The 11224-nt window shown below is 35.3% G+C and overlaps 1 pseudogene; it reads right to left on the reverse strand.

The window, feature by feature from the left end:
- Nucleotides 1-1028: 1028 nt before the first annotated feature.
- Nucleotides 1029-6530, reverse strand: LOC114759489 (uncharacterized; annotated as a pseudogene).
- Between the last annotated feature and the right edge of the window lie 4694 nt (nucleotides 6531-11224).

An 11224-nucleotide genomic window follows, 5' to 3' on the forward strand; every position in this document is an offset into this window, starting at 1 on the left:
TTTTGCATCTACCTAAATTTCCTTTAAAGATCTCTGCAACACAAGTTACTCTATCAGTCTCTTGTCAAGCCTTCTCATTCTTTCCTTGTCTTCCTTTAATTATTAGTCTTCTAAGGTCAATTGTTTGGACCACGTTACGCTACAGGGTTAACGTTATGACAGGCAGCAAGTTTAGAAGACAAAGTACAGCTTCATCCCTTGATGTGTCAAATGCATACAGAATTCTTAATCTTCATAATTTAATTGTCCGGTAGAGGGCACTTAATAAGGAAGACGCAGTTCAGTATCCTTGGCAAGTAATAGGCTTTAATGACTTGGCCTTGGGGCATTCACTCTAGCCAAAGCACACAGGTTTAAGCAAGGAGAAATGATAGAATCTATGATTAATAGGTTAAGCGAAAAGAAGGAAAAGATCTTTAATAGACAATATGATCAAGGATCTTAACTCCTAAAAAAAAAAAAATTAAAGCCAAGAATAGCACTAGACCTGTAGGTGCAAGGATCATAAAAACATAACACCCTAATAATCCAAAAAAGAGACTCTCCAAAGCAAGCAAAAATCAAAGGCGATCATCTATGCTCCTAAAACTACTATTTATGCAACAAGGATCTAACAATTAAAATTAATCAAACAATATATCATGCAAAGTAGTGAATCATGGATCTTATTTTCTGCCATTATCACCTGTTCTCTAGGTGGTGAGTTAATTACTGCTTCCTCACTATCTCCACTTTTTCTCCGGTCCAGGAACTACCCAGCTCCACTAACCATTCCCCTTATACCTCTAGTCAGCCCTTCCCCTTCCCCACACGTCTTTCTCTTAGTGTGAGTTTTGGTATCTAATCAAGGCATATTGGCACTGCACTCAAGTGTCATTTTAATTTACATTGTATTTGATTTGATTATAAATGATGATTGGCATCTTTCTAATAAAGCTTCTTTTCCATGCAGATAAAACAGAAGTCATATATTTGGTGAAATTAAGAATCCCTTGTTAGACGTGGTTACAAATTGACAATCAAATTTACTAAAATATCAATTCTGCAGGGTAGAAGGGCACCTCAGACATGGATATGGTGGGACCACCAACTGAAGAAGCAATGTTGCTATATTTTGCAGGCATTGATTGTGTCACAGGGAAAGGTGAGTAAGGGACATCCTCCCTTGCCGTCTGAACAGTTGAAGCCAACAAAGCACTGGGCAAAGAACTTGTATAACCCTGTCACATGATGAAAACTAAACATTAGATGAAAGTGCCAGCATTGTGAGATCCTGACAGAGAATAAAAAATTAAAAAAAAAAAAAACTACGTGAATTAACTAGTATTATTATGAGCTGCGCACGAAAATAGGCAAAACATCAGTTCATCACATCATAGTCTAATGGGAGGAAAACAAGTATAAAAACAATTATAGCAGCACGTAAGGTCCAATGCATACAAGTTTATAAAGAAAAGCAACTTAAAAACAAATTTATATGCGCATAAATAGGGGTGTATCAAGTCAGAGGAGTAAATTATCACCATTAGGTCACAAAAAATAGGTCAAGGTTAATACCAAATTATAAATGTGAAATTCAATGAAAATATTCAGTAAACATTTATGAAGATTCTTGCGCTATCTTGAAAGAATGTCTAATGGTAGTTAGTTACTCCTCTGAACTCTCACCTAAAATCACTCCCCCATCATTACGGAACCAAATCTCGTTCACTGAAAACCAGAATCAAGAACCAGCGATTGAACATGCTCATCATTACATATTACAAATCTACAGGTCTGTATTACCATTACACTTGAGAAGTGAGCAAGGTTCTGCATCGGTGTGTTTGTTTGTGAATGAGAATACGGGACATCTGGTTGTTGACTATTATCATAAGTAAACCCATGTGAAGATGAGGGGAATGAATATTGATTCCCCTGAACAGCCTCAGGAGGAGACTCTGCTTTTAACACCTCTGGTTGTGAAATGGAAGGAGACCCATAAGACCCAGCAGTCACATCAGTCCTTTGAACCAAGTTTCCATCAGAGGTACTAGTGAGATGTTCATCCTCATAATAGTCAGAATTCCTGGGAGAAAAATACGAAGCAATTATGAATGACCATAAAATTGAACACCATATATAACCATATACAAACATACCTAGAATCTGATGGACCAATTGTTGCAGCATCGGTAGCTCCAGAAGTCTCCTCTGAGTTACTTTTCACAGGCCCACACGCATATGGCCCAGAAGAAGGAAAGGCAGCATTTGTTCCCGATCCAAAACTCCCAAAGCTCAAATTCAAGCATTCTGGATTATGGAGTTGTAGGTGATCTGGAATCACAACAGAATCAGTTTCCTCCTCTGGTTCTTCCACCTGATCATCTTTCTGTAAATTCAGCTGCTCCAGGTGCAGACATTGAGGAAACACCATCTTCTGCTGAAAAAAAATTAAAAGTAAAGTTAAGGGGCCATAAACGGGCATGGAAAAATGGCATTGAATAGTGAACCAGTAATGCAAAAATACCCTTCTAATCCGTTGACACAAGAGGAAGAGAACACACACACAAAAAAAAAAAAGAGCAAATCTAGAGAAAAGTAATCGTTTCAATACTCTCATCAAAGCAATAGCCAATATTACAAAATCTCCTTGTGCTTTATGTTTCTAGAAAATCCTGGGCGTATTTTTTTCTCACATGCGCTACGGAGAAAGGATACTCACAGAAAATGAAATTCAAAGACTTACTGCACATCCAACAGGTGGTACGAACGCTCAAACATCAGAATATTTCAACACTCCGTTCAATATATATGCACTCTAAGGCACCACAAAAACATTTGGCAAAAATATATTTCAAGACAAATTTGCACAACAGTAGATAAGTTTGAAGCATCCTGGCAACCTTCATTATTATTAAAAGAATGTCGGTGATGTTGGTAAGGACTTTTATCCTCGTACAAGTTATCATCAAAAACAGATGCACCTCCAGCATTATCCTCAGATGTAGCAGAAATAGAAGCAGGTTCAACATTGTCTGTAGTCTCAAGAGGAACATCGTCAGCTAAATGTTCTTCTACATGGGACTTTTGCTGCCGATTAGCTTCATCCAAGTTAGTTGGGATTCCGTAGTACTCTGAATTCAGAAGCGCACCAGTGATAGAGGAAGCATTAGCACTTGATTGGTGCTCAATAGAAGGCCATTCATCATTCTGACGATCATGGCTAACAGAAAAGCCTTGATCAGCATTTGCCTCTGACACATGCAATGAGTGCAAGCTCTGATGTGATGCAGATGGAGGTACCAAAACATTATGATGGTTACTGTTAATGGAAGAACTAGGAACAGAAGCCTTGGCCTGTGGCCTACCCATCTTGACAATATCGGCCATTGATACTTGACCTGGGACCCCCATCCATGCGGATTGCAATCCCCCATGTTGTGATGATGAAGATAGTCCATCACCCCCACATAATTCACTCGCCACAGAATCACTGCAACAATTTTATCATACATGAATCATATGACATCTAGCTTGACGACATACTAATACCAAAGTGTTGCGTCTAAGCACTTGTAGGCACAACCAAAGTAGGAAGATAAACAATCATGACATGCAGGTAGCTAAACAAAACATAGCAATAACCAGCCTAATAATTCAGGACTTTTGATTCTTTATTTATATGATTTTGCATCTAGTAAAGAGGGACTACAATGTTACATGAAAGAAAGAAAATATCAAAATCCTGACCCATCCATTTTGACCAATCTTTTCCACCGTAGTCATTTTCCACAAACACAGGATAATCCAGGAAGTACATTACTGTATCAGAATTGAGAATAGAATCCAAAAGCAATCCAGCGAATAAATTGTAGAAAACGCACCAGGAGTTTGAAAATGAGAACAGAATATAATTCAATGCAAAGAATTAAACATACTTTGTAACTAATAAAAGTTGGAAGATTTAACAACTCGTTTCTAAGAAGAATCGGACAAACCAGTTTAAAACAGGAAATAAGTATTATTAAAATTTCAAAAACATTATATTGGGAAAAAAAACAAAACAAGTAATCATTCCTGTCGGCAAGACAGCTGAGATGGGGAAAAAAAGAACTACTTTAAGAATTAATTAAGTACTTATATGTATCCATAATGTATTGAAATTCTGGCCACTCCATTTTTACCACGATTCAGGTGGAAAACCCCACCAGGAAGCCACAAGTAGTTCATGTGAGATAAGTTTCCCTGGCTAGCTTAGGTCTTCATTAGATTCCTTGCAAGATATTAAATATTCTTAAAAGTCGACAAGTTCATACATGCTGAAAATAGAACCATCAAGAAATAGACAGAATGGACGGACAATAATATGATAAACTAGGGGAGAAGAGAATATTAGTTAAACGACTGAAGAGAAAACCTGTGAGACGGCAATTGCCAGTTCACATTATTCCCCAAGATGCCAGAAGAAGATGTAGGAGCTCCAGGAGCATTCGTCCCATTTTCTTTCTTGTACCCAGGTCTTCCCTGCAGGAGACCAGAATCTGATCTCCAAAAGAGGAGAAAACTTTTTAAAAAGAAAAATTTTCAGACTAAATGCTTTTTTCCAAATTTAACAGAAATATCAGACTAAGAACATATGAGACGGTTTTTTTGTTTGGGTTCAGGGGGTTGGAGGGGCTACACACGCATACCAGTAGCACTGCTATTGAATTGATTTGTGCCAGCACGTCCAGCATAACGATCTGTGCCAGCCCTACCACCACGACTGGATGAGTAATTTGTTGCACGAGACCTGGAATCAGGTATGTCCTTATTCTGATGCAACAACAGAAACGGGTAACAATAATCACATCATATGGAAAAATAAAACTGGAAAATAAAAGCATTAAGCAAATGGATAGATTAAGAAATTTTTTATGTCCAATTATCCAAAAAACGCATATTATCAATGCTATCATCCATGCTATACATGAAACTAAACAATATGAATGTATGCATAGTGAAGTTTATTTTGAAGTACACTATTCAAGTTCCTTTTTTTTTTTTTTAATCGCAATAAATTGACCAAGGAGCATGGACATGTTTGTGGCTATTAAAATATACAGAAGATGCGTACCGTCCAATACATACACCCCTCAAATCAAGTCATAGAACAAATTCAATATATATGAAAATTACTTGTTCATCAATATAAACCCCACCCTGAAGAGTAGTAGATTACAAAAAGCATGCATATTTCGCAAATAGACACACCTCTTTTTTCTTTTCCCGTTTGCTTTTCACCTCATGAAAAGGATCTGCACAATTAATAAGCTGTGAATTAGAAATAAATTTCAACATCTAACTACTTTACGCATGTAATATCTCACCATACTTCTGACCCCCACATCTCTAATGTATTATGTACAAAATCGACATCAGTAAGTCTTAAAAATGAAAAAGGAAACACATGTTGCATCTACCGTAAAGAGATTAACTAAGAGCCCTAAAACAATATATGTGCTAAGTGAATTTGTTCCTCGGAGTGATTCAGGTCCTACTTAATAAGACCGAAAGTAATGAAAACCTCGCTGAAAAATAATACTGGTAGACGGTTCGCTTACTCCAAGTGAGAAAGGAACACAAGCCTATGCCAGAAAAATTAAAGCGACACGAAACGCATAGGAAATTAGGAACCGACCAAGGCAATTAGAAATCAATTGAAGGAGGAAAGCAAAATCTATAAGGTCAATCTGCAAAGATACAGTCAGTGTGTTAAATGGCGAAAAAAGAGACTTGAAGCAAAGATTTATCCAAACCACTATACGTGCTACTAAAATCAAAAGCCTATGTTATGGAAACTCAAACTTCCGAAAGCAAACTTCTTTTTTATTTTTCAAACAAAAAACCCACACCTAACACAAACTAGTTGAAGATAAAGTTATACAAGAGACTGACACAACATTAGCAGTCAGTGTTACCCGGGAGATGAGACACTACAGGAACTATTAAGACTAGTTTCCTTCAGGTCCATATGAAAACGAAACAATTATGCAGCGAAAGAGAAATTTACTACTTTTCATAAAAACACATTTTCTCAACACACTAAGAAGACTGGGGGCCAAAAATTGAACAGCTGACACGAAAGAACCTTGGGAGAGGAGGCGACTGACAGCTTCATTGGGGTCCATATTACACTCTCTAAGCATAGCATAGATCTCATGCTCAGGAAAATTACTGACAATCTCCTTCACGCTCTGTACCACCTTCCTCGACGCCGAAGGAACCCCGGCTAATCCATTACTTTTCTTTCCGTTGCCGCCGCCTCCACCGCCTTTGCCACTCATCCTCCACTCCTCCCCCCTCTCCCTTACCCTCTTCTCTGATTCTGTGACCAACCCCAGATCTGCGAACGCCCCAGAGGGCTCGCTTACTACGGGACTTTCTAGGGTTGCGCCGCACGACGGAGAAGATGATGATGATGATGAAACCGAAGCTCTCTCTCTCGCTTTGAACCGAAAAAAAGGCGAAAACGAAAACCCCTTCTCACTCACTCCCACCTTCTTTTCTCCTCTCAGTGCTTGTAAATTTTTTAATGTTTAAGTTTTCTGGGAGTGGCCATAATTTGTGTTACAAACTAATGCTAACTTATTTTGGCGCATCTCCCAGATTTGATTTGATTGGGGCACAAGTTTTTGTTTATAAAAATTGAATCTTTATATCCAAGTTTGAAACTTTTCCTTTTCGCAGATCATTTTTATTGTGATTAAAACTCAAATGGTATGATAAATTGAATTATACATCATTCAAACTAAATTTTTATCTGTAAAAATTGATTATATTAGATTGACACTATCATATTAGACAAATTTGGTCGCATATATGTAATGTGCATTTTTTCGTGAGACGGGTAACATGTAACTTTGATGGATTTTAGATTGGCAAAAAAAAAAAAAAGACGGATTTTAGAACCCAAAAAAAGGCCAAAAATAAAGTAGAAATATATAAGCAAAAAAAAACTCCCCCGGTCCTTAATATAGGACCTAATTGTTAAGTTAGTCTTGGTCCTAAATATAAATTCCATTTCTCATATTTCTCAATTTTCTCTAAATTACCTCTATGAATACTTCCTCAACTATAATCAAGTAGTAGAAGAAGAAAGTGTATTAAGAAAGATGATTATGGTATTTTAGGAAAAATGTGTCATTTTTCTTATAATTAACTAACTTACCTAACTTCATTAATCTAATCAAACTAGTTAAATAAGTCTTATATTAAAAACCAGAGGAGTAACAAATTAAGTTTAGATGTCTGATTTTTTTAATACGCATCTATTGCATTAGTTTATAATCTGTATTGCCCTTTTTTCCCCCTACTCTATATTATCCTTACATACCAAGGTTTTAAATAAATCACTGAATAGTAGGAAAATATATAGATGGAAAAGTGTTACATTGACAAATCCGTTTTATTTTTACATAATAATTTAATTTGATATTTATATATAAACCCTTGAAATTAATTACAGAAACGTTTATAATACTATATTAGACAATTAAAGATATCGAATTTGTAAATTAGTCGGGTTCTTAATTTTAAATTGTTGATGACAATATGACATATTGATATAGGGATGGGTCAAAATCCCTAGAGAAGGAATTAGGTGCGAAAATACATCTCAACTTCCTAAAATCAGTTTTCCCTAGGTTCAAGATCAGATACATACAAATATACTCTAGGGTACAGACACAGATCACACTAAGCATTATTATTTAATTTTAATGATAATAATTTAGAGAGAAGGAGGAGAGTGGTGGCAATAAAAATATTAAAATAGTGAGGGAGGGGAAGAGAGAAGAAAATAAGTCAGGAGATATCAAGAAAATTTAATTTATTAAGTCTTCTAAAATATGGTTGTTGAACCAATGAAAATTTAACAAGGGCTCTTTTTTTTCTTTTCTTTTTTTTGGTAATAAAAAGTTTAGTGAGTTGGGTCCCGGAGGCTCACTAGGCTAGAACATGCCTCCAGGCTTAAAAAAGCTTACAGAAATACTTACAGATCACCCACCAATGAGATACTTACAGAGAACAAGAGCTCATTTTGTATCATGAAATTGAGGAATATGGAATTGCAATTGGAAGTAACTTCCCATCAAAATGTTTCTTTGGGTAGTTTTACCAAAATTAGTGAAATTGACTATTATGCCCACTTCCTAAAAATTCACACCTTTCTTTCATGCTTTATTTTAATCCCTTCCCTCTTCCATGCTTTCATGATACTCATGTAAATTATAAGTATCACTCTGCTTATTATTGTTATGAGATTCACACTGCTCAAATACAATTTAAACAAACCAGATTTAAAATGTTCATACAATATTTTTAAGTAAAAGAATTCATTTTTTTAAAAAAGATTGACAATTAAAAGAATATATTTATTTCAGATTCCGTAAAATAATTTTTTTAAAAAAATTGAAAATCAAAAATTAATCTAAATCATTTTTTTATTAAAAGGCAATTTTATCAAAAAGATATAGATAAACAGAAAAATTATTTAAGTAAAGCTCAAAACAATTAGTAAACAGAGGTCAACCCAACATAAAATAAAAGATAACAAAACAAAAAGAAAGTAAAAACAGAGTAGCCCTTAGATCTCAATATAACCATTTAAATCAGTTCTGGAAAAGGCACAATAGTGATAAGCTCTTAGTGTTCAATACTTCGATTAGCACCCTGCCAGAACCACCACCAGCCAAGTGATGAACTTCTCACCCCACCACCACCCTCCCTCTTCTATGACCATGACCCCCACCAAAGGCATCACCATTAAAGCTCACAATTTCTGCAACCATCTTACAAGGGTAGGGTTTGTGTAATTGTGTTGAAGCAACCATCGATACCAACCATTGAAGCCCGTGGATGATTCTTGTCCTTGTTGCAAACTCCATCAAGCAAGATCTAAGTTTTTCGGGTCTCTCTAAATTTGATGCTTATGATTTCTATGTTTAATGATTATTCTTATTCTTTTTTCATGGAAACTGCTTCTTGGTGGATGCTTTGGGCTTTATGCCGTAGCAAAGTGATCTCAGAGGTCTTCGATGATGCATGGTGATAGTTTTGGACGATTGAAGTTTTGAAGAGATCCTTTTTTTTTTTTAATAAAATCATAAGGATATTTGAGTCTTTTCATAATATAAATACGCTTATAATCAAATATTAATGTTATCTCTTGCCCTTAATATATTATCCAAAGGCTAATTTTTAAAGATTAAAAAAGATAAATAAATTAGTTAATTATAGAATGTGCAATATTGCATGAGGTTTCTATAATCATACTTGACAAATTTCAGAAGCCAATTGTTATTTAGGTTTTTACTTTTAATTTCGTTTCCATAAAAAAAAAGAAGAGAAAAACACTTCTAATATTATCAAACGGCTCATTTTTATTTCCAAACGGCCACCTAAGTGAATACTTTTATCTGTCAACTTTTAATCATTAATCACTGATGTGATCCCATAATATGTTAATTAAGGAGTCCATATGCCGACCTATACATTAATTGAAATGGCTTTGTGGATTTATCCATTACTCAAGTTTCCCACACACACGAGTATTTTAATCTAAATATCTCTGCCAAGTGTCCTAAACAAGATTTGGGTCTTTCAAATCATTGGAGCCATTCAAACAACTTTTGTTTGAATCAATATTCTCTGACACATATGAATGAACACGTGTCCCCCGGTCTTATTTAGTGTTGTCCAAAGTTTGCAATCTATATAACCTGATAAATATAGCCGACTCTATGATAAGACTTTTTTCCCCCCTAAAGTATAGGTATCGTTGTATCAGAGACAATTTTATTCAAGATATTGTGATACCTCTTCTAGTAGAGATTTGAACTTTAGTTCGTCACGTTGTGAGAGACTAACCTTTTCTGTTAAACTTAACCCTGTTGGTATAAGATTTATTATTATGATTTTATTGTTATTGTTTTAAAGTCGCGATTTGTAAACAAGTCTTGGTCAATATTTGTATGTTGGATATATCGACTTGGTTAATAAACTTCACTTACCAGTCATCATCCATCCATGGCCCACAACATGAGATTAAATTAAAAATTAGCAAGACTTCAATGATTTAATGCTTATCCTTACCTAATTATTCTTGTCTGTTCCCACAAGGCAGACGAACTAATTCTATACTCTATCAAAGTTTATTTTTTGTCCATTATTGCTTTTTCTAAATATTATAATTAGTGGTGGATGTATTTAAACTTTGGCACCAAATTCCTTCCTCTTCAGTGTATTCTATCACAGAAACAAAATGAAGTTTGGTTTGAACTATAGATGTTTCAGGGTCCAATTCTTTCAACTTGGGATCCGAAATTACTAGTAATCACAAATTATAAATTCATCACAAATCGGTAAAAAATACCAAAATAAACAATCATATTCAATTCAAGTTGACATCTTTATAATTGAAGGTTGTGCTTGATTGTTCTCCAAGGTTGGCTTCTAACTCAGACCCTTGTTTTTTTCTTCCTGACCTCATGCTCTTTTTCATGATCTACAACAGTATGAGTAAAAAGATTTTCTTGAATTCCTTTTTTTCAAAAAAAAAAAAAAAAAGACTTTCTTGAAAATACAAGGAAGCCAAGGAGGACGACAAAGTAGTTGAATCAGTAATCTGTTTCTCTTTATTATTTTGTTCCCAAAGACACAAGAATGATATTCATACTCCATCTATTTTCTATTTTCCTTCCATTCGTACCTAATGTACCAAACATAACATATTCTCTCAATTCCTCGGCCTGAAACAACAACTACCCTTTGCCTTTTTAGCAACCAACTGGTCTGCATCGTAGAATTTAAGTTGTTTATCTGCAGCAACAGAAGTCCAAGACAAAAACTACCCCAATAACTGTCCCTCCTCAAAGTGACACATCTGGGATCGAAGATCTGAACGTTATTCTCATCGTGATTGGTAGCTTTCTTGTTAAGTTCATTGCAATAGCTGCAATGGAGGATCATTTTGTAATCCATGTAACATACAGCATCGGATTTTCAGAACACAGCCTGCGATTTTAAAGAGAGAGGCACATACGTCATTGACTTTTTCCTCCATTTAAAGGGAAACCGCAGATATTTCCTCCTGTCTTAAATATTATGTGCTGCATATAGTTGTTGCGTGCTGTGTTAGAAGGTCAATCGTCAAATGCTGCCAGCCATATATTCTCTTTACAATGCTTCTACGTGAAGCTTT

This window comes from Neltuma alba, unplaced genomic scaffold (assembly GCF_004799145.2).
Source record: "Neltuma alba isolate B1F8T4 unplaced genomic scaffold, ASM479914v2 tig00001597_pilon, whole genome shotgun sequence".
Classification (NCBI taxonomy): Eukaryota; Viridiplantae; Streptophyta; class Magnoliopsida; order Fabales; family Fabaceae; genus Neltuma; species Neltuma alba.